The 5,242-nt window shown below is 33.1% G+C and overlaps 1 pseudogene; it reads right to left on the minus strand.

The window, feature by feature from the left end:
• Positions 1–1,238: 1,238 nt before the first annotated feature.
• Positions 1,239–5,019, minus strand: LOC124985752 (chromobox protein homolog 3-like; annotated as a pseudogene).
• Positions 5,020–5,242: the final 223 nt, after the last annotated feature.

Genomic DNA, 5,242 nt, shown 5'->3' on the forward strand with positions numbered 1-5,242 from the left:
CCTGATTATGCTTTCCAAGCTACTTTGCCCCAATTTATATTCCATCTCCCATTTAGTTGAAGAAAAACAATATTTAACTCAAACTGACCTCAAATTATGTATTTATTTTCTCTCTCCCTGACTAGAAAGTTAGGTTTTAAGAGGGTCTAGATTTCATCTGTTTTATTTGTTACAATATCCCTTGGAACTATAGGAATGTCTAGCAAAAACTTAATCAAAACATGTTCATTCAATGAATAAATAAATGAATATAGATTTTCACTACATAACTGGCAAGATCTATAATCAAATGGGTCAAAATCAACAACCTTAATGTGATCATCATTCTGTTTTTTTTAACATGCCAAGGCTGTGATTGTGCACTTCTCCCATCAGCTATCCATCCTATGAACTCATTATTATAAATTGTGATTGATACACCCTGTATTAGTTTTCTTCTTCCTAGGCTGAAGCATTGTATTACATTGAGTAAGAAAATAGAGAATTTCATACTAATTACCCCCCTATATTTATTCCCATTCTCTCTCTCTCTCTCTCTTTCTCCCTCCATATCTATCTCTGTCTCTGTCTCTGTCTCTCTCTCTCTCTCACACATACACACACACACACACACAATCTACTGTCTGTATTTCCTATCTCTTTAGTTATTTACCTTATCTTCTTGTACTTTTTATTGAATGAGATTTATGCTAGAGTAGTGTTTTTACCCCCAAATCAATGAATATATACTATTTTTATTTTCTTCACACTTACAATGGAATCTGTCAGAATACTTTTCTAAGAGTTTCAATTACAGGGATGTTTTCTGTACATTTCAATCCCTCATTCACTGATCCAGCATCCAGATAACTGAGCAATCTCAGCAGGTAAACCACATTTCAGCATATTTACTTATTTTGCTTAGGGAATCCTCTATATGAAATACAAGATTCTGATATCTAATTTTCTGTTTATTCTGGCTGTTTGCCATCACCCCATGTGAAGCTTGGATATATTATAGATCTTTTCTATAATCACTTGAATTTCTGCATAATATACTTCTCATTAATGTTGAGCTGCCAAGGGCATTTGACTCTATAATCAGTTGATACACAAAGAGGAAAACTTATGTGAAATGTACAATGCATGTGAGATCTGATTTTCCTTTCAAGTGAGAGACAATTGTAGTACAGTATTTAAGACATGGACTTGGGAGTCAAATTGTCAATTTTTATCATTTCTAACCTCTGTGAACATGGTCAGCTTAATCTCTCTGTGTCTTTAACTTCCTCATCTGCAGAAAGGAATATAAAAGTCTTAGTATTTATGTAGGCTGTACAAGGAGAAAGTCATGGAAGAACAACAAACCACCCCTCTTTTTAACCATATACATTGAGATGGTGCCTCATATCAGCTACTATTTTAGTGTTTTATAAATAAAATATCTAAACAATCCTATGGGGTAGTTTTAATTAAACATTTAAACAAATTATTTTCATTTTCTACATATTAGATAATATTGAAAAATAACAAAATGTTAGTCCTAATACAATAATGATTCAAGTCTCAGAGTTAGCACCAAATGAAAATGGGCAGAGGGGCGATTCCATGTAGTCAAGCAAGCACCCAGATGCCTTTATGTAGACAGAATTTCTTGATATTGGAATGACTGACATTATAGGCTGGATAAACCTTTACTAGGGGAAGCTGTCCTGTGCATTATAGGATCTTTGTGATCATCCCAAACTTCCCCAACTGGAGTTCAGTAGTATCACACCGGTTTTGACAAAAGTTTCTCCAGATGTTTCTATCTCCTGGTATGGAGATAACTACCATTCATGTACCATTAATCACACTTATTCTTTTCGAGAAAAATAAAATACTCATTTTACTTAATATCTTTGATTCTTTTTCCTATTTCATTTCATTTTAAAGCTTTTCTAAATTGGAAGTTATTTGGTTTGGTCAGACCATTCCCACAGTCTAATCTCTTATGATACATGAGTTTCAATTTTTTGGAAAACAATGCAAGAAAACAAAGGCATTTCATAATAGGAAATTATCCCACACACAGAAACTGTTAGAAAATTATAGGTGGAGTAGTTGAGATGGTAAATTTTGCAGAGTCATCAAACTTTCACAATTCAGACTTTAATTAAAAACATACCAAAATTAAGTAGAACTGAAGTATAAATACTAGTACTTACAAAGGTTGTCATTGATATCATTGACTTAGAAATAATAAAAGGAAGATTTCATGGATATGATGTGTCATGATTGAAAGAAAATCAAAGAATGACTAAACAAAAATTCAGTTGCTAAAAATCAATAATCAAAGGTGACAGAGGAAGCTCAATTCAAAGCAATACCTGATACAGAAGTATGGTAAGCCAGGAATGGATGTATTCAGAGTCCATTTTTAGGAGAAAGAAAAAAGTATTCAAATGAAATACACATGCTGAGAGATGGCATTTCCATTTTAACTATGGAAATGATTCCCCAGAAGAGGAATGAACGGGATTAAATGTATTCACTGTACCATTTTTTAAATAAAAGACAGTGATAGATTTGTGGGCAGTTTATTAGGAGTGGTTCTCTCATACCATATATAGTGAAAGACAGTTTTATTCTTATAAATATATTTTTCCACAAATTGATATTGTTATAAAATATACAAAATTATTAAAACTGAAATAAAGTCATTCAAAGTACAGCCTCCTTTCTGTTGTTTATTCAAAAGAAATAAAGTTATTGTCATAATGTTTTGAAGGCCTTTTCTAGTTTCTGAATGGATAATCTTGTGTACCATCAGTGATGTTTTGGATTGGTACTGGTTTGTAGACTGGACGATTTTATAAAAACATTAGTTTTGGTAATATTTATTGGCCCAGATTCTGGTTCACAGCATTTGGCTAGGTTCTATTTAATATTTACAACATGAAGTTATTTCTGAACTCTTAAAGGAATATTTTTATTGAAAAATCCAGATGGACCAACTAAAATTTTAGCAAAGCAATTTCTCCTAATAGAAACTAAAAGCCGATACAACTAAAAGACATTTAATAATCAAAGTCACTGGACCGGGAATTATAGGAAAACTTGGAAAGCAATGCCTCCTTGACCTATTCATTTTAGAATACCAAAATTTTTTCACACTTTTTCATTTCAAATTACAGTAATATTATAATCTAGTCAAACAGCTATCAGTGAAAGTGAATTTTAAATTCTTAAATATGTGTTAGGATTGAAGGAAAGGACATCACTATACACTTTGAAAATGTTAAAGTACAATAAGACAACGGAACAGACAACCCTAAAGAAAGACTTCATCAACTTCAATGAAAAGAATAATTTCTTTCTTTTTTTTTTAAAGGAATATAAAACTATTTATTGACCATTGTTCACCAGTATTTGCAATAAAGTAAACAATATACAGCTGGGTAACATTCTGATTACTACAGTTATTTTCCTGGCTTGTGTTGTACCAGTAATTCAAATACTGAAAAGATTGAGTCTAGTAAGTAAGGAAGGAATGAATTGGGGTAAAGAACAAAACATACAAGTCAATAATTTAGACTATAAAAATTTCCTCACCCATTTATGTGGGCAGGTTATAAATTGCCAACATCTCTAGCCATCTGATCAGGTTTCCGTGAGTCAAATCTTAAGACATTCCATGAATTATGAACTTTTAGTACACCGATTTCAACTTTTAAAAAAGGAATGGCTAACTAGAGGAACCCTAAAAAATGTCCACTTAAGTCTTGCTAATTAACACAAACTAGGATTTGTCTAGTTTAATTGTTTGGGTGCAGAAGTTGTTGATAGTGATAGTATTTTACCTTTCAGGAATTTTGTAAATAAAATTGTTGTATTTATGTGACTATAGATGTAGATTTAATGTGGCTGCTTGTAATTATCCAATTTAAACTGTCCAATTAACTACAGAATCATTTATTTAATCTGAAGTGTTATTGTTTCAGGAAAAATTTCAATTTAACTTGAAGTGACTTACAGGTTTCAGAGAATGATGATTTCTCAGGAACATGGATTTTCCACCCATGGTTCTTGTTTTGGTGAATGTTTAAAAAACAAAAACCATGATGCAAGTGTTTTACGTACACATGCACCCACAGGCTCAAACAAAACCCCCAGAATGGTCCTTAGGCATATGAGTTAAAAATAAGTCTGAGTAATGACTATGGAAAATTTCCCCAACTTTTAGAAAAGCAGGAGAAATATACCATTATATCAAATGCTCTCTTCTGATAAAGGAAGCAGCTACAGAAATCTTTTATTTGTTCCAAGTAACCAGTGCTATTGATGTAAAACAAAATATAAAACCCAACAACTCCCCCAATACTACTTTCAAAACCAACATATCAATTGATTTTCACTAGAACATAGTTTTTTTTCACACTACTAAATAAAAAACCAAGAGATTCCACATATACATATATATGGAATCACACACACACACACACACACACACACACACACATACCTGGACAAGAGTGCCAAGTTAGTCTCTCTTCATTAAAAGCAATTACAATTGGAGGACACTTCATATTTGCATCTTTTGCCAGCACCAAGTCTGCCTCATCTGAATCTTTCCATTTCATGAGAAACAACAATTCTCCACTGCTGTCTGTGGTACCAATTATTCGTTCAGGATGGAGACCTCTGTCAAAGCCTCTTGGTTTATCAGCAGTATCTCTTTTCTTCTTTGACTTGATATCATCACATTCACTGTCAGATAAAGATTTTCTTTGGGTGCCATCTTTTTCTTTACCAGCTTTTTGAGAATTAAGAAATGCTTCAATAAACTCTGGACAATCTAAATTTTCTTCAGGTTCCCAGGTATTGTCAACATCTATAAATCCCTTCCACTTCAGGAAATATTCCACCTTTCCATTTACTACATGTCGGTTTTTTTTTTTTTTTTTTCATCACAAATTCTTCAGGTTCTGCCTCAACATTTTTACTCTTTCCATTCTGTTTCTTTCTCATTTTTCGCAATGTAGTTTTATTGGAGGACATTTTGTTTCTTTTTTATTTACTGCCTCCGATGCTCCAGGTCGCTGATCTGCCGTGTCTCCAGCCCTGTGGGCCTCAAACTGATTCAATCAGAGCAGGGAGGGGCAGGGGCGCTGCGTGCGTGGGGGTGAGGGGTGTCAAAAAGAACCGTTTCTTTGAAACCAAAACCACCTCAATTCATCTGTGACAGAATAAACTGAACAATCCCCTTACTCTTAAAGAAATT

Source organism: Sciurus carolinensis, chromosome 5 (genome assembly GCF_902686445.1).
Source record: "Sciurus carolinensis chromosome 5, mSciCar1.2, whole genome shotgun sequence".
Classification (NCBI taxonomy): domain Eukaryota; kingdom Metazoa; phylum Chordata; class Mammalia; order Rodentia; family Sciuridae; genus Sciurus; species Sciurus carolinensis.